The sequence below is a fragment of the Vanellus vanellus genome, assembly GCF_965231255.1.
Source record: "Vanellus vanellus genome assembly, chromosome: 3".
In the NCBI taxonomy this organism is placed as follows: Eukaryota; Metazoa; Chordata; class Aves; order Charadriiformes; family Charadriidae; genus Vanellus; species Vanellus vanellus.
The window spans coordinates 93,715,393-93,735,292 of NC_138907.1; the positions used below are offsets into that span (position 1 = coordinate 93,715,393).

The window sequence follows — 19,900 nt, forward strand, 5'->3', positions numbered from 1 at the left end:
GCTGCAAAAAGTTCTCCCCACGTGTAATTTTTCCTCAAGTGAAGTACATACCTTTCAAATTATAAACTTCCTACTTGTCCTAGGAAAATCCTCACTGTATAAATAATTGAACTCATCTGCTGTGAACACAAGTATTCTTTCTCTAGCAGTCTGAAATATATGCCTAAATACACATCTTGTACTTAGTCCTTTAAATAGTAATTACCCCCGTGAAGTCACTGGAAGCCCTTAAAAGGATTTGACAGTTTCCCCACAATCTTCCAGTGAATGTAGTAGCTGGGCTGTGCGGTGCTACATCCACTGATAATTCAGCAGCTGAGGAACTCGGCAAAGCCTGCTCCAAACTTCTCAGCTGTTGACAGGCTTGACTTGCTGAGAACACTGGTTAAATATAGCACAAGCGAGCTGAGCTCAACAAAGTCATTGCTGTAACACTGTGTGAAGAGACCAGAAGAGGGGAAATACAATCTGGGAACTAAACTGCCAAAGCCTAACACCACCTAGCAACAGTTGAAAAAACTTTTAAACAAAAGTCTGGGTGAGACACAGGCAGAGTATACCTCCTACTTCTCCTGCCTGGGATTTCTGCGGGAAGCAGCTCCGGTCTTCTCTTCTGTACCCCATTTCCTTCATTACTTCAGCTGCTGGTGGACCTAGAAAAGTGGGAAAAGTTTCTCTCTTTGTGTTCTCCTGGGCTGGATCAGTCTACTGCTGTGGTAGTGCTGTGGGACGAGCTACTGCGATCTTGCGGTGTAAAGGATATATTCCTAGGTTCGTGTTGCTGACAGGTAAGACTGAGCTAACTCCTCCAATGCATTCTTTTTAAAAGAAGTGATTTTCTTTTCCAGTGACTATTGTCTCTTTCCTTCTATGGACAATCTTCTGCATGATTTGGAAATGTCAGTAGATGAAAGCTGGGATAAAAGTTTTAGATTTTTTTTTACGCTTTCATCACAGAAAAATGTTGCTTAAAAAACTTTTGCAGTTCTTAAAACAAGCAAAATCAAGTAGCTAGTAGTAATACGAAAAAGCGTCTATAGAATTTGACACATATCTTGCTTATATCTGCTTACAGAAGACAAACCAACATTTAAGAATAGAATGCATATCAATCCTTACCAGTGATAGTCTAGCAGCTATTAAAACCAGTGACAGCCTGTGTGATAAGTAAGAGGAAATAGCCATTCAGTAACTGAATTAACTGAATACTTCGTGACCGAACGCATTTGTACCTTTTGTTTCCTTAGTAACTTCTAGCGCAGGCACACCTGGTGTCTTTCGTACTGCCCTTGTGACAACAGCTCTTGGTTCTTCCTCTTGCACTTATTTACATAAAACGAATATTAATCTCTGCTCGATTGATTAACTGTACGATGCAACCGTCCTAAAGACTGACCTTATGTTTATTGTACCCAAGTGTGCTTGAGGTGGGTCATTGTTGTTAAAGTGTTTGTTTCTTTTAGCAAAATAAATGAGGAACCAGTTCTCGGATGTTTTACCCTGACAGCAGAATGGAAGTCTGTCCGTTGGAAATGCATACCCTATGGTCCTGTAATGGTCATGTAATTTAAGGGAGGAATTGCTTAGTATGATTTGGTCTGTCTAAACTGACAAAAGCTGTTTGGTCCATTGAAGAATGAATCCCCCCCACTCGATCTTTTAAAGGCATTTTCTCCAAACAAAAGAAATCTAATATGCATGAATTTTTAAAAGACCTACTGATTGTAAATTCATATGCAATATGAATTCAGTTGTGAAGGCAAAGATTTAAAGAATGTGCTTAACCCCTGCAAAAACCCTGTTCACAGATTTATGTAGAATTGTCTCAGATGAAAAATATTTGTCCTGAAGAAGGAATAGACTGACTGAGTCTATGTTGACTGTCTGTGGTGTTTGACACTTAGTCTGGGGACTCTGGGGACTGCTTCAGGAAGATGAGAAGGTCTTGCTTCAGCTAAATAATTCTAGTTTCATCCCTGCATACTATATAAATGACATCAATACCACATCTTAGCAGTGACATGCTTACAGATTGGATGAAATTAAAATACTCTGAAGCAACTTTGACTTGGTGGCTGAGAATGTAACTGCCTGTGAAACAATAAGATAAATGAAGTGTTAGGATGGAGGAAAATTCTTAAAAGCAAAAATAATATAGTTTACATTTTATTTCATAGCAAGGGGCATACTACTTGAGCAGTAAATAGGAATACTTTTTTGGTGGCCACGGATTAATGTGATAATCATTTGTGGAATTACTACAGCACTATGGTATCCCAAATCTAAATCTCAAAAGGAAACTTTGGTATTGTTTTTTAATATAAGCATATCCTGAGAAAGTTATTTTTTCAGAAGAAAGCTGTACAGCGAGAACTAAAACTGAGACAATATGATTTGTACAGTTTTTGCCGTCTTGACGTTAGAGTGAAAATTACTGTTTCTTATTTTGACTGAGTTAATTGGCAAGTAATAAACTGTGGAGAAATGGCAAATTTGACCTTCTGAGTATATAGGGATGGCAAAATCAGGGAAAATGCTGTGATAATTGTTGACCTTCTGAGTATATAGGGATGGCAAAATCAGGGAAAATGCTGTGCTAATTGTTGACTGCTTTTTGGGTTTAGTTGCTGCTCAGCATAACGTATGGTTTTACAATTTTACTTTTCTTGCACAAGTTACTTTTAGCAAAGTTTTTAAAAGCAAAAGGCAAATTTATTAGCCTGATAACTACCAAATGAAGTCACTTTTGAACAGTCTGATAGCAACTTCCAACTCTAACACATGGAGTTGTGGTTTTACATACATCTGTCTTCCTTTCCACTTCAAAATGGAGGAGGCGGCTAAAATTACTCTTCTCAACAGGTGTCCACAAAGAGGCTCTGGGATTTTCCAATCAAATCTGTGGAATATGTAATGTGGCTATTCAACAGATGGTTTCATATTTGAAGAATCGCCAATTCTACTAATGACTACAGTGAAACCAAGCTCAATTTTATATCAAATCAAAAAGTAATTTAGGTTTTGGCCATACACTTCATTGTAGAGATTTTCTTGGAAGACAAGTAGGTATAGCATACCCATTTATTTTCCCCATTATATATTATTTTGAATCTGTTTATATTCCCATAACTGTGGAATGAATGATGCCTTTCATGGTGCTAAAGACTGTGTATTCCTCCTAATCTGAATCCACTTCCAGACTCCGCCTGTGGCCCATTCTTTCACCTTCATTACAGCAATATTATAATTTACGGCCTCTTTTAGCCAATCTAGCCACAGCTAAAGTCGTCATCTTAACTGAGTGTTTTGTCATCACTTCAGTCTTTCAATCTCTTTATAGAGCGTCTGGTTCTTTTTAACACCAAATTCAAAGACTTGAAATTCATCTGCAAAGCTCAGCACTGTTCTGTCCCTGCCTACATCTGCCTTGATTTTCCCGTACTACTCCCACTCATATCTGGTAGACTATTAACCTTTGGCTCTGGTGTTAATGGGTCCGTCCTCTATGCTACTGGCTTTAGTAAGCTTGAAATCGACCTAATGAAATACGAGTTTTCTATAGTGCCTCTCACTGTATCACCTGACACTAATGTCATGGAAAGACTAAACTCGTCTACTAACAGAGCTGTTGTCGACCAAGGTAGGACTTCTGCAGATATAGTTGTGCTTCCTGGAAGCAGCTTGTGGAGTAAGCATAAGTATATTGGGAAATCTCTACTTTTACTGGTATGCCCTGTTTTGTTCCTCTGGGTGACAGTTTCGCCAGTGTAGCCATTTCCATACTGAAAGCTTTTTACTGATAACAGGTGTATCAGTAAAACTCCTGATACAGGGTCTTTCTGTTGGCAGAAATTCCACACATGCTTAATTTAAGGCTTTCGGTAATCTCAGTTGATGTGCCCCCAGGAATAAAGTAAGAATGTGCCTCAGAGCTGTGCTGAGTCAGAGGCCAGGTTTATTCCACTGAACTGAGAGTGAAGTTTCCTTTGAGTTTAATGAGATCGGGTCTTAGCTTTCAATAATTAACAGATACATTTCCAGTCCCCTCAAGAGCATTAACAAAGTGGATCATCTGTATTCCTGTCCAAATATTTTTTTTCCTAAGAGGCATTTTACTTTTTCTCTAATTTCCTGTTTCTTCGCTTCCTTTCTCAAGGTTTGTTGTTGCAGTTTGCCATACTATTCTAATATATATACTGATTTATGGGGCAGGGATTTTGTCCTTCTACATGTCTAAAATGCCATTTGGAGAAATAGAGCTATAATATTTGTGAAGAAGCCAGATGAAACAACAAGACAAAGGAGAAGGAACTCTACTTCATCTATTCGTACTTCCTATTTCACAAAAAATATTTAGTATATAAAACCTAAGATTAGAACTGAAAGCTAGAATGATAAAATAGAGTATGTGCTAAAATAACGAGAATCTGTTGTATAGGAAAGTTTAACTTTTTCTTTACAAGAAACACAAACACCTATAGTTTTTGGCTACATCACCTTATTCTGGTGCTTTTCATTTTTAGCCATTTATCTGTCATTTCTCTCAGTGTTTTCTACTGAAAGTTGTTTCCTAATTTTATACAGAATGCTTGGAATTATTTGGGGAATACAGTTTTTACTTTATGTCGGAGGATATTGGATTACTGAGGAAACAATTATTTAATAAAGAATTAAGATTTCTTAACCTCTCTTGTTCCCGTTTAATAGCTAGTCTTGGTACCAAGTTAGTAATACTAGAAAATAAACCATTTATAACACAGTCCTGTGCTTATTCTCTGAGGTACTGGTGTCCAAAGGAGAGGAACAGTTGTACCTATTTCCTGTTCAGGAGAGACAGTAGGATTCTCTAATCATGTTGAAGACTGTGTGATGCCTATTGTATTTGAGAAAATTGTGCCTTTCTGGATACTTGATTAGACTTTTCCTTTTATTTTGGGTCTTTTTACCTAGTCCTCCACCTTCTGCAGGTAATCTCACTTCCTATCTCACTTTTTATTCTTACCATCATAGCAAAGTAAGTACTAATATCAATACAAACAAAAAGTCTTCCTAAATTGGGGCAGTGCTTTTTTTTTTTTTTTTTTTAATTCAAGATTGTCATTCTCATTCTGCTTTGGCTGGACTATATCTCTAAATCTTGTCCACAAGTAAAGCATGCAAATTCTAACTCTACAGATGATATGTAATAGTATATAGATTGTGGTCGCCTCCAAAATGGTTTACACACTTTGCAAATACACAGAAAGAGACAATTCCTACTATTAAAAGCGTATGTCCTGAAAGACCAATTGCATTTTAATTTGAAGTCATTCCTCTCTATATACACAGCTATTAAAGTACATGATTTACCCTGGGCTGTTTAGAGAGCAGTGTTCTGAGGCAACTGGGTTTTTTTCCCAGTTAATATAAAATTGCTATATGTGGTGTTCTAGAACTGAGAAGAAAATTAAGAATTCCAACATCCAGTTCCTTAAAATTGCAGCTCTATGAGAGCTGAAACTTAATCATAAATGTGCATAAGTGTGTGCCTGTGTGCGTGCCTTTTGTAAGAAAAGCAATGCTTTTTGGCATTACAGAATGCATTGCTGAAGGAATGGGACAATCACATCCGAAGTACGGGGAAACAGACCGGAGCTTGTAGTTTTTCCCTTAAATGGGCAACCCGTCTCGTTGCTGTTAGCTGACACAAGCAAAGGGGTGTGTGAATCTAAGAGATTGCTGTACATTGTCCGAATGAGTTTCATTTCAAAGCTGATAAAACAGCAATTAAAATCTTTATTATCTATGGTGTGACCAGACCCAGATATAAACCAGTGGGGTTTCAGAAAAAGAGCAAAAACCTCAATGAATTTGCAATAAACTTTTTGAGTTTATGTACTTTAAAAGCTCTTTAATACAGTAACGGTTGCTTTATTTGCTTTTCCTTTTTGGGGAAAAGGTGTCAAAGCATATAATTTTTTGTGATTTATGCTGTTCAAAAGTTTGTTCCAGTGCATATGTAAAAGCAATATTTTGGAAGATAAATCCATTTTCTATCTGAAGTCCACGGTATTTAGAGGCTTGTAGGTTTTGGGGGTGGGGAGGGGTATCTAACTAAATAGTGTTATGCCTGTGGACAGCAAGAGCTACAGCTTTACTAAAACTTTAAAAAAACCTGAGAAAAAGTGGATTCTACTGTAATAACAGAAAGGAATTTTTTAGAAACTGGTTTTAAGGCTGCTCCTATGAAAAAAAAAGTAATTGGAAACGAAAGATTATGTGTCCTTGGTACAAGAATTTTCATTACAGTTTATCAGACTGCTTGCATTTTTCAGAAAATAAAAAGTAAATGAAAGCAACAGAAAGCAGGAGACTGCTAACATCAGTGTAATCGAATTGCTGCCAACTTGCCTTGTTTATCTAAGAGATCTCTGTGAAAATAAGGTCTTTCCCACACATGCATGAGTCATAGGATGTAATGGGGCTAAGCAGACTTGCTTTAGCTTTCTAATGTGCACATATCTAACCTAACCTGTTTTAATGCCTGTTCCTGTAACTAAATGAGCTCTAGCTTGACAACAGGAAGGGAGAAGTGGTGGTGAGTTCATGGTGCTATTTCAGTGCAATAACCTGAATGCTAAGGAAACGATGCAATTTCCATTTATTGGGAAAACTGCAGTTACTGTGACAACAAATATACACTAAAGAAAAACATATACAATTTCTCCTCAAGTTCAGATTTTGAACATAGTAGATGATAGCATATTCATAAAACTTCACACTATCTAGTTATGTGACTCAAAGGACATTCTTATTTTTAAAATATATAATTCAAATTGTTGAAAATATATCCCTTTGAAAGCCATAAGCAGGACCTAATTGAAAGGGTGGCAAAGCACATATGGTTAACTATGACTGGTTTGGTATTGGGCTGACTGAAATTTAAAAAAAAAAAAAGGCATACATTTCTCATGCTAAAGCTATTCAATCCTGTGTCTGTCATTCATACTTATCCTCAAAATCTTACTTTACTTGTCCCACCATCTGTAATCACAAAACCTCTCAGATCTAACTTTTAAGGTACAGGTTAGAGTAGTTCTTCTGTAGTGTCTTATTTCTCCTCCTTTTATTCTCCTACAAGGATTCTGTAATAAAAAGTAAAGCGAATTATATTCCAGTAGATAAGGATTTCAGTTCCTCAATCTGATAAAATTCTTTAGAGAAAAATAAACATTCTGATTTATGACTCTGGGCAGGAGACAGAAGGAAGGGAACAATGCCATGCTAGATGTCCTCAAGCATGTCAAACATAGCGCAGAACAAGATGTCCCTTCTGCACAGAGGGACACACATGGCAACAGATCTCCTGAGTGCCAGAGGAACCATGTGTTACAAGGCAGCTGGCTATGGGAACCACTGCCACTTCAAGTGGCAGGAGCCAGAAGCTAGAACCCAAGTCAAAAAAGGCATCACGTTGCAAATAGTGAAAGACAGGGTCATAGTAGCATGTCCTGCAAATGAGAGGTGTCACTTATGGAGTTGCAGAACCAGAATTTAGGTGGAAGGAACTGACAGAGTTGTCCAGTGTCACTCAAAGCGGGACTAACTCCAGAGTCTGATCAGGTTGCTCAGGGCTTTGATTATTTTCAGTTATCTTGAGTACTTTTAATTTGTAATTATTCTAAGGTCTCACATCTTATTTGGATCACAAAGTTTTGAACATGGCTGGCCGAGGAATATTTTGCCAGTGATGATAATCAGTGTATCAAAATCTGTATGCTGAATAAAAGATGGATGGAGAGACGGTCAATAGTAATATAAATCACAGGCCTTTGGCACTTTCACAATTGCAAAAGAAGCAATATCTGTAGAGTTTTTTTGTTTGATTTTGTTATGTTTGATGTGCTCTATGCACAAATAAGCATAATAAGAACCAAAAAAACTTGTATGTAATTTTCTATCCTAGTTTACTCCAGCTTTTAGAATGCATGCCCTCCTCTTCCTCCCTCTCCCTGACACATTCTGTATGAAAGTCAAATGTTTAGGATTAGGATGCCATTAAGATGCCATTTCTGTCTGCAAAAGAATGTTGAAAAAAAAAAAAAAAAAAGGTTAAGTATATTCTGTCTTTATCTTTCCAGGTAGGCTGAAATGCTAGCATTGAGATTGTCAGTAATAAGCAAATAAAGAAGAAAAACAGAGATGCTGCTTTTGAGGAAGGAAACCCTGGAGTCTGCCTCCACTGCTGAGTTCACTTTTCTTACTGAACATCTCTTTCCAATTGTATCCTAATCAGGAACAGAGCATCATGCACATATGGCGAACAGCATTCCTAGATGGAGTTCTGGTTAACCTGAGACTAGCTCAGGCTCTTTTGGTTTAGAAAAGCCCTTGGTTGTGGAAGCATTTAAATTTACCTGGTGGTGATTACGGTAGCATGAAGCAAGGACAAAGTAGTGGCCTTGTGGCACTCAAAGGGATGTGGCAGGCAGTCTTTCCATATAGGATTTCTCATACCTATTAAGAATAACTACTGAAGACAGGTATTATTCTTCTCTTTAGATGCACCGGTAAGTAACACTCTTAAAGCTGGATAGTGTAACTAAAATTTTGCCATTATCGGTAGAGTTGAGTGGAAAAAGACTAGGGAATTCTCACAGCTGGTGGAGTACAGAAGTCGCAGATCCCATTGTAGTTGTTTAGAGCAACCTCAGCACTTGCTGCAGAGAGGAACTTGAGGAGCTAATATGATTTGTGCACACACACAGGTCATACAAATTACCCTTGCAGCTTTTTTTAATTCAAAAAGCTCCCATATGCCCCAGTGAGAAATTTAGTGAGGTTTGGGAAGAAGGGATCATGCTTTGAAAGACACCAAAACAGGCTAGGACAGACAAGAAGTGCTTCACATGAGGCCAGGAAGCTTAGTGTTTTAAAGCTAGGGGCCTCTAAGCCATGGGTTAACCAGATAACAGCATCTTTAACTGCCCCGCCTTGAATACATATGGCCACTGATTTTAAAAGTAGCTTATGGGTTAGAGAAAAAAAATAGCTAAACTGATTTTCCCACTTTCAGAGAACACATTCCCAAACCCAAAATTATTTCGGAACAGCTTTTTGTTAGAATGATGGAGGGGGTACAATGTAAGTACCCTTGCTACAGAATTTGATCTATTTGTAAATGGAAATACACAACAGGATTGCTGTGGTACTTGGGGGTCCATGAGGACCTGTTCAGAGGCCTCTCTGTGACAGTGACACAGAGCTGCCTGGCTCTAAGAAAACAAGTTGCCATCAGTGATACTAGTTTCTAGCCCCTGCTCAGTATTGCTACCAACCACAAAACCTATATCACCACAGGTTTCTGAAAACTAATGAAGTGCTAGAAAAATAGATGATATTAGCTATAGACAGGGTAATGAGTTTCTCCTTAGCTTAGATGGCATAAAGGAAACACAGGAAAATATCAGAAATAAACCGAATAATCTACGTAAGTGTTCAGTGAATACCCTGAACATAACACAAGGGTTTGTTAAGGAGTAAGTAGAACAGAAAAAATTCTGCATGCTACTGCTGTCAACTCAAAACATCCCCCCAGGACAGCACGGAGTATCTAAAAATGAGGCAAGCGTAACTTCACACAAGGTGGGCTAATTTAGATACCTCCAGCCTTAGTTGTATAAACAAAGACTAAATCACACGACAGGGAATAGGCTGTAAGAGTGACAGGACATCTGATGGATTGCTTATTAATCAGAAACACTTTGCTAAATTCAGGTTCCCACTCCAAAATATTCATGCCATGTTTGTAGTTTGTTGTTTATTCCTTTCAAATAATGTTACCTTAAAATGTGAGGTGCTAGGTACCCTACCGGGGGAGAGGAGGGCTGGTTAAATGGCTGGCTTTCACATCAGTGACTACTTGTATGAGTCTCGGCAAGTTATTTACTTCTACACTTTTAATAACACCTGGGATGTTACAAGAATAAATATAGTAGTGACTTTGACACCCTGAGATGTTGTAGTATTGAACATCATGTTGACAGCTTTGAATAAGGAGACTTAAATAGCTCTCCTTGGAAACCAGATTCTGCTGGGAGAAGTAGGAATAGAAGTTGAATTAGTCTGAATGACAAGAATATGTATTTTTAGAGGAGCTCTCCAGAGGGAAGCATAGTTGTGCCCTGAGTTGCGGGTGGCAAGAAATCAGCCGTACTGGTCAAGCACAGCAGAAAAAGGAAAGAGGGGGACCGGGGATGTGACCAGGAAGCTGTAAGAACAAAACCATACCAAAATAGAAGCCAAACTAGTGTCAATACTAAGACGTTTCAGGAAAAACAAAACCATTCCCTCAGGTTCAGTTGTACCAGAAGTAATTCATCGCGCAAAGATGGTGCTGTCAGCTCCTGGGCTTCTTGCTATTTTGAGAGTGCTCAGGACAAGCTGCCTGGTACAAGAAGGAGGCTGCTGGGGAAAAAAAAAAAAAACAAGCTTGGAGGAAAAAGGACCTTTGAGGGAAAGAGTGGGCAGGTTGGGACTGACCAAATTAGCCGGTGGTGGGGCAGCCCCAGAGCCACTGCAGGGCTGGGGAGCGGCCACACAAACCCCATGTACTGGCTGGGGGGAGAGCCAGCAGCTGGAAAACAGAAATGTCCTTCGGTGCTGCCTGTCTCCTGCAGGCCTGGCAAGCAGCCAGGGTTTCCAGTGCTGCCCGCTTTGTTAAAGCAATGGTGGCAGCTCAGGTGACCCTCTTGTCAACAGAGATTTTTGATAAAGATTTACCCTAGGGATCAGGTTGCCATTACATGACTCAACTTTAGTTAAAACCACAGAAAATTAGAAAAAAACAGTCCTGATGGTTTCAAGAGAGTTGAAGTCTGTGAGCTGTAGATGATCTGACGCCACAAGGTGTTGCTTTAAAATCTCCTGAAACACAGCTTTGGAAGATTATCTCAAGATTTTGAATGTGTGCGGTTGGCAATACCAGTAGACAGAAGGGACAGTGAGCCTGAGAGCAGGGCAGAGTCCCGCACTCATGTATGTACCAAAGCACAGAAGAGCCAGGCCAAGGTTTGCAACCACGGCTGCTGAAACACCACCAAAGGCAGTACATGTCTTCCACACCATGCCCTGCCACAGTGTAATGGCAGCGGTAACTGTGAAGGCAGGCCTGAAGCTAGTCCAGAAGAAAGCAAGAGGTCTGGAAATTATTTCTTAGTTTACTTGAGAGCCTTCTCGGAGGGGGAAAGAATGGGGTAATAAATGACCTTTCATTGGATTTCATGGAAGGGAGGTCAAGTCTTTATTGTGAGAGCATCCTCTGATAAAAGATGAGAAATGAGGAAGTCCAAGCAGCCACCCACGTACCTAGGTGTACCAGAACAGGTTGGGCAGGGACCATACTGCTCTGCATGTCCTGCTTTATTGTGAAAGGCAGTGAAAGCTGTAGTCCTCCCTTGGGGCATGATGCAGGGAAGCATTGTGGGAAGATAAGGAGAATGGACCTACCAAAAAAAGGTAGGAAAGCAGTGAAAAATTGAAGTCTCCTGGGGTGGTTATATTAAGCGGCAAGAAAGAGGAGTGGAAAGGAAAAGAAACCAGTGGCACCCTTTTACATGATCTCAACTAGCTTTAGGAAAGCACTTAATTTCCATCAAAAAATAGGGGCCTGTGGTTTTTGATGGCTCAAAAAATTCTAGGGAGTTGCACTCGTACCATAGTGTTGTACTGAAATGTAGCAGTGTTTGAGCAAATGATTTAGCATTGTGGAGAGGGTAGCTTCTCTCCCTATGTACAACAGTAGCACCCATGCTCTTATAAAAAAAGACATAGCATTCTTTAACAGACCATGAGTTCAAAAGGTTTGTTTAAAGTTTCACAGTAAATTATAGCATATCAGGGTTTCAGTTTTTTTTAAGTTAGTTTTTGTTTGTTTGTTTGTTTGGGGTTTTTTTGTGTTGGTTTTTTTTTTTTTTTCTTTTTACAGTGAAGGAACAAAGTTATACCCTCATGGTTTTGGACCTGCTGTCTCAAGGCTGAACCTAGTATCTAATCAGTAAGGTCCCCTGGACAACCTACTTAATTCTTGTTTTCCTGGTGCAAAACCAAGGGACTCTGAGAAACGAACAGCTAGTAACTTCATTTCAGTGTGGTGATTTGGTTGCTTCTTGAATCTAGCAGCTTAAGAAAACAACTCAGTGTATCTCCCCCAGAGGATACATATACATCACATCTCTGATGTGTCTAAGCTCCCTTGGCCTCTGTCCAGGAACATCCAGATTTCCTGACTCATGGCAATGTACCCTGTCTGGTTGGACTTCATTAGCAGCAGCTCAAAAATCAGAACAGTATTCTGCTGTTGCATAAGTTTTTCCAAGGAGTAAACAATAACACCCCGCCACAAGCTTTATTACATTTATCTTGGAATTTAAGATCCAGAAGAGGCAGACACTTATTATTTTCTTTAATGGCAACCCAAAAAGACTGTAAGATGTTATTCTTTAATAAGTATTTTCAGGATAGCTTAGTACCTTATTAATTAAGTGTTCTGAAAAGGAAGAATAAATGCTACAGAAGCTACTATAAGCCAATAATTTTTCTTCCAGGTGAGAAACATGCTTATGAATATTTATTGTCATATCAATTTTGTTGTTATATCGGCACTTACACACTAAAATGGTGACGGTAAATTTAGGGCTACAGAAGCTGAGAATAGTTAGAAGGGAAAATTACATTTTATTAGAATAGTAACATACTGTTCAGTAAGTCCTATTTTAGATAGCTCTTCTTTACTTGCATCTCAAACATTTGTTTAAAACATTTTAAAAGCAGTAGCATTATCAACTCGCTCAAAGCATGTTTGGAAATAAACAGTCCATGACTATTAATGGGGTTCATTAAAAGAAAACTCTGTCTGACTCTCAAATCTATTTTGGAGCTGCGATTGCTCCACTCCTCTGCTTGTGGCATGATGCAGCTGCTCTTTCTTTAGTATTTTTGCTGACAGCTACAGCTGACAGATAACATTTCAGTTCACCCCAACATCAACCCTATCTCAAGGCTCCCTTACTTAGACTGAAAATGCTGTCTTCATCGTGGCTTTACCTGCATCACAGTGCAACTCTGTAACTATGGAATTACTCATACCGGTCACTTGTAATAAAGCACATATAGATGGTGATGCGTGAAAAAAATAGTTTCAGGAAGCAAAGCCCAAAGACCAGAGAACCTGAGTGGGGTCAGTGAGAAGAGGGTACAGGAATAAAGTAGCCAGTATTTTACAACACAGTCAGTCTCTAAAAGGCTATAGTTAAGAGTTTTCTTTGTATGAAATACCGGAGGAGGCAGGAGTTTCCTATGGGAACACATAAGCAAAGTGTCAGAGGATTTCACAGCCTTGGGGGCAGGCACAGCTCCAGCCTGGGCGAGGGTGGCAGGCAGGAATAGGGCTGCAGTCGGATCATGAGTTGGGGAAGCGCATCAGCCACCCCACGGTTGCTACTGGCACAGCAACAGCTCCTCTTCTTTCCCTTACTTCATCTCTCCTCCCACATTCTAAGAAAACGGGCCCCTGAATCTGGGAATAAAAAATATATTGCATATGTAGCTATGCAATATGTCCATTGATATTTTTTAGCATTACATTATTAGTCACCTTATACCTTTGTTATTGTAGTTTTAGTTATATTTGTTATCATAGTCAATATAAAAATATTTTATCCATCTTAATGTATAAACCCCTAGCGAACAAGATGATTTCTTGGTTCATAAAAGTTTTCATGTAATCATCAATCACTCAGTAATACTGTGGTGGTTCACCCACAAAAGAAACTTTTCACAAATGGTTTCCTCCCAGCCAGAAAACAAGAACTATTACAGTGCTCCCAGTTCTGCCCCTGAACCTCTGAAGCTGTGAGAGAGGAGAAGAAGAAGGTGGAGGACAGGTTTCAGAAGTAGCCAGCATAGCCTCTTACATAGAGAGGGACCCAAAGAGAAAAGTGGGAAGGAGGCATTGCTCAGTTAGTCCTTCAAAGGAATTCCCAGGAAAATAATTTATGATTAAGACTGTGCATATATCTGTACTTTTTTTGACTGACATCTGAATCTAAAAAATAAAAGCAGATAAATGCTTTGCTATGTTTTGTCAGGATTTGCAGTGAGGCACATTAGATTTTGTTTGGATTAAATACTTTACCAGACTGCAAAATGCCTTTTTTGTTATGGGGCTCTTATAGCAAAATTTAAAGAACAGGAAGGCAAGTGAGGGGTTGGAACCATGAAAAAAAAACCCACAAATTAACCCAGAAAGGAAAAGGTTAGAATACTTTATTGCTACAATATAGAGATAAAACCACAGTCTTCCACCTCCCAGAAAAATACTTTAAATACAAGGTACTCTGAGATAACTGCTTCACCCTTCACATTAAAAACAAAACAAAACAAAACAAAACAAAACAAAACAAAACATCTACTTTGTATGAAATACTTAAATGTTCACTGGAGCAAGAGCTGACACTTGGGAAGTCTCAAAGCTACATGCAAAGTCGTAGAGTTGTCCTTACTTCCTGTGACACAAAACTCACTCGTTTGTATTCAAATACAAATTTTGAATCATGCAAACAATTTGAACAATATTTTCTTTCCGTATAGTAAGAACTTAAAACACTACTTTGCCAGAGAATTGGGATATATGGAATAAGAGGGCAGAGAAACCATTTTCTCATCATTTTTCTGCTTCACTCTGATAGTACCACTGACTTCTTGTGATGTTAGTGTGAGGAAAAAAGATAGGAAATACCAAAAGGAACTGTTTCTGCAGTTTGTACATTCCATTTTAATTTTTTGTTTCTCTGAAACTTTATACTGAATCTGCTTCAGAGTACGCAAACCCATGCTTTTAGGTGGGATGGGTTGTTTACTAGAAGACACTGCCAAGCATAATTTCAGCTTCAGGCTCTAATCAGGCTGTTCTGCTTCCAGTCCCCCTGCGGTGGAAAAGCTCAAGGGGGAAAGCCTTGGCAGTAGGATGGATGCGTAGCTGTAACACCAGGGGTTAGGTGAGAAAAGCACATTCTTGAGCCTTTAGAGATGGTGTGCAGGTATCCCAGCCCTTCTCTCAGCCAAGGAACTGATTCAGTGCTGGAGAATATTGCCATTAACCTCATATTCCCATTTCTCTCCATAGAAAGAACCTAAACAGGCACAAAGGTATCATTAAAAAAAAAAAAAAAAAAAAAATGGTGTCACTATACTATGAAGAAAGTAACGAACCTAGTTTTTCTGTGAGTCCAGTGATGATACTAGATTATGTAGCAGTTGACAGTTTAAGAAATACCTAGTGTAAGTACTGTTGTATTTTAATTTTGGTTTATTTTGTCTTCTTTGGTACAACTCTCCTTCCACAGGCTGCTCACAGACAGCAAAACCTTTGCAATTCTGTCATGCAGTTCAGTGGAATAATTTGGATTCCAACTCTGAGGAGAAGCATTTCATCTGTGTAACCTCTAAAATCAAAACAGTTTCTTTATGGAAACAAGCCTGCCTTAAACAGCTTGCATTAAAACTCCATTGTAGTTAATAGGTCAGAATTCCCAAGGACATGGCAGAAAAGTCTGGCAGAGTGTCAGAGGTTAATCTCAAAAATGCTGTCATAGAGCATTGCAGGCAGGAAAAAATAAATTGCAGACATTATGTTATTTTTATATATTTTCAGAGTGCTGCCAAAATAGGTCATTTGCAGATCAAATAAAGGAAAAAAATTAGCAAGTTTGGCTGAAACCATTATAAGGAATATTTATAAATTTCTTAGGGCTTCTTTGAGAATGAGCTGTGTATCATGACTATATCCTTTTTTCATGTACTCTCTAAGAAAACGTGAAATGCACTGAGAATGATAGTGAAAGTCAGAACAGATACTACTTCTGATGTTTCAGTTGCAACCAAAAAGATATCGATAATATGATTTAACTTAATAAAACCTCTGTCTTTAGCATCTTTAAAAATGCTTCTTTTTGAACACGGAACAGAGGGAATGGATTTGTTGATAAGCGGTCTTATCAACATAGATAGGTACTCAGTCTCGTTTGTTTAAACTAGAAACAGAACTAGTTGGTCTAAGTCAACTGTTTCAGTTACTTTCTCTTAAATATTCATTCTGAGTCCTTCCTAAAAGTAATAAAAAAATTGGGAAAAATCAGGATATTCCATGCAGATACTTCTGTGAAGCTGGCACAGATTTCTCTGATCTAGAAAATGAGCTGAAAGTCTGGTAAGAGAGGTGTTTGAAGGACTTCTGTTAGTCTCAGGTTTTGTCATTGCTTCAGCAAAATATGGCTAATCAACTGGGAATTAGCAACAGATGAAAATTGGAAGTATAAATGTGACCAGATATTAAATACGCTATTAAAAGTTTAGGTATGCCAATTAACATGTAAATGCTGGGACATAGTAGAGAAGATATACTACAGAGCAAGCTGATAATAAGACCTCTATCTAATTTGCCTGACATTTTTCATTAACAAATCTAGTCTTGCATGAAACCCAGTTGTTTACAGCTTTGCCAAATTTTAGTTGTTCAGGCTGGATGTCTGGCTGAGTCTGAATTGGTTTTGGAAGTTTCAACTAGAATGCTTTGAGCATTTCCAAGAATGAGATGAGAGAAAATTGTTGTTTTGCCCATGTGAAAATAATCCCATAACCATTTTGCTGAAGAGCTTTAATGTCTCCATATTCCAGAGTGATCTATTGAAATTCAGCCAGGAAGCTGCTCTGTGGTAGCGAATTGACTTTTGCCATCCCTGTGAAAATTATGCCAGGCTAAGAGCCACTGAGAAAAGGACACCAAGGACATCTGCTAGAGATTTGTGGCTAACTTCTCAGAATAGCCCACATACGCTGATGCTGGTCCAGTTCCTCACATGTCACCTGTCGCCGCTGGCTTATGCACAGCATTTCCAGAGAGCCACCTCTGTCTCGGGGTTACAGGGCTAAGCAGTACTCTTCCCACAGTTACCTCTGCATCTGATGCTACAGCACTACAGCACAAGAACTGAGGTGACGGATCTTGGTTCTTCTGTTTGGCCAATACTTCCTCAGCAGAGCCTGTGCCACGGTGGGAAAAACTGTGTGGACAGCATGATTGCCTTTGCTGATAGGGAAGGACACTGGGAGGGAATAGCACTGTGACAAGCCCTTTTGTCAGTCAGGATCTCTTTGCCAGTGATAGGTATTGTCCATCACCTTTGCCATGGGATGGAAGCACTGTCCTCGGGAAGGCAGAGGATAATCAGCAATCACACTGACTTTGCCAGTGTAAACATGCTTTTATTAGTAGTTTATCTGGATCTTCAGCTGACTCATTTGGAATCAAACTTTTCTCAGTTCATGTCTCTCTGTGGTCTGAACTTTGTGTCATTGCTCTGTTTGGCATTCACCATTGCCTGCCAGCTGAGCTGGACTTCTCTCTGGGTGCCAGCATCCTCCTCGGCTGACCTTCCAGCTGTGAGCTTTGGAAGTGATTGTCTCTGATCTCTCACTAACAGCTGAAACAGCATAGAATCCATCATCACCCATCTGCATGGCACCATACTTCCCTGCAAACCTCTCTTCTCAGTTCTTCCCTTTGGATTTGGCTACAGGCAATTTTTGAGGCAATTTGCTCAACCTGCTTTTCTTTTGTAGAAACAGTTATGGCAGCTGCTGTTCCCATATTTTTACCATGCTCGCTGTTCCTCTTTCTCTGCTGCACTTGCCCTCAGGAATTCATTCCATCTGACTGTGCCATCTGCCAGAGTGCTTCTCATTTGCTTGCCCTCCTCTCAAAAATCAGGGCTTTGCAGTTCTGCTGTGCTTTTGCAGAGCAACAATACGTTTCCATTTCTCAGTTTTATCCTTGTTTGAAAGCAATGTGATAACAGCCATACAGAAACTGTTAAGAATTTATGGATGACACATTGACTATGTCTGCTATCAGGAAATTAGACGATGATGATGCCAGTTCTCTGACCCTCAGTCCAATTGTCACTGGCTGGTCATGCCTACGTTATTAAACTTCCTCAGCATTCAGAACAGGTTGGCTACGTCCAGGCTGCCAGCCCCTGGCTAGGCTGGTCCCCAGCCAGGGCTAATTCCTGAACCATTCCAGGAGGACCACTGGTTACTCTGTGCCAAAATTTTGACCAAGCCTTGGCACTGTTTAACCTACTAGTTTAGATGTAATCCTCATGTCATACTCATCTGAACACATCAAATGCCTGGGATCATCTGAACAATCACATAAAACCCTTTCTGTATTATAAAGACATATTTTATTGTTATTGAATCAGACTTCTCTAAGACTAGAGATAAAGCGACTGCTTTCCAAGAATATTTTGAACTTCCAACACTGGAAAATTCTAGCATTGGAAAAAAATTTGTGACACATGTTTAAACTGATTTTTTAGTTGGTTGCTGAGGCATTATTTTAGTATCTCCTCTGCATGCATCTTTGTTTGCTTTCTACTGCTCTGCTTCAAATGTCTGTTTCCTTGTTCTCCTTTCATTAGATGAGTTTAAAAAAAAAAGCCCAAACAATTTTAATTAAGCTCAGGGACCAATTTTTCCACCTGAACTATTGTAATTAATGAGCATAGCAGATGATACTTTGGTCAGATGAGTCAAAGCTAGTAACACTTCATTGGATCTTTGTTCCTCGTGGACAAACAGTGCTTAGAGCTACAGGCACAATTGTGCATAGGGTCTCACAGGACTATCTCCTTTTCAAAAGAAAACACGCAAGCAAGGAAAAAAAATGCCAGCAAAAAAGCTTATTTTAACCATATGTGGTTTTGGAGGACTGTCTTTTATTGAACAGGAGTTCAATGAGTAACATAAAAAACTCATCCAGGCAATTCTAAGCCCTGTCAGAGAAAAGAATAATAAGAATTTATTAATGCATCAACAGCTAAACTGTAAACGGACAAGAAACCAGCCAGAAACTCAAATAACCACTGTGAACCTTTGGCTTCAGCATAATGGAGCACTCAACTTTTATGTAGTGGGAACATCAGGCTACGCATGGCTTTCTACACTGTTCCATGCGGAAGTAGAGCATTGGGGTTTACAGCAACTTGCAAGGATTTGATGACAGCTGAATCCCTTTGCTCTCCTCTCCTGTGAAAGGACAGTGGCGGTGCCTTAAAGTCCCTGGAGTTGTTCTCCCTGTTAGTGAAGCAGAACCTCAGAGGCAACTCCATCCTAAAGTGATAGCATGAAGTAAAAAAGACCACCCCTCTTATTGCATAAGTTTCCAATGCCCCATGTACAATACATATTTTGTTAAAATTAGAATTGAATATATCACAATTTTAAAGCAAACCAAGAAGACTTTTATTTGCCAACATTCTCATTCAAATCCTTCTCCAAGAGCTGATGAAATCATCTGACATAAAGCAGACCAGAGGCTGCATTCTTTAGAGAGCTTTGAGTGATGCATAGTTTACCAACTCATCCATGAGAAAGGGATTCTTGAACAAAACAGCTAAGCAAAAGAAGAGATCATTTTAAAAATATGCTTATGTGGAATTTTAGCTGTGACATGCACCGTGAACATTACTAATGATTTCAGATATCAGACTATTCTGCAATTAAGCAGCAATTCAATACACTTTTAAATTGTAGCTTTGAAAACACAATTTATGATTCTGGTACTTTTATCTTAAATATCTTTCTGGCTTAAAAAAAAATTAGGATACAGATTGTTAAAAAACTTACAACTCCACTCTAATTCAGCTGAAGTTTCTGAAGAACAACAGTTACATCAATAAACATAAATCATAGAGTCACTGAAGCACAGAACTATAGAATGGTTTGGGTTGGAAGGGACCTTAAAGATCATCTAGTTCCAACCCCCATGCCATGGGCAGGAACACCTTCCACTAGACCA

General features: G+C 39.1%; 1 protein-coding gene across 3 annotated transcripts in view; it reads left to right on the top strand.

Moving 5' to 3' along the window:
* The first annotated feature begins 664 nt into the window (after positions 1 to 664).
* FILIP1 (filamin A interacting protein 1) overlaps positions 665 to 19,900 on the top strand; it is a 120,706-nt gene continuing 101,470 nt past the window's right edge. For 2 of the 3 annotated variants that reach the window (XM_082481503.1, XM_082481504.1), the window contains exon 1: positions 665 to 788. The gene's annotated coding sequence lies outside the window, so the exon portion shown is untranslated. The remainder of the gene's footprint in view (positions 789 to 19,900) is intronic. The other variant, XM_082481505.1, reaches the window with a different exon arrangement.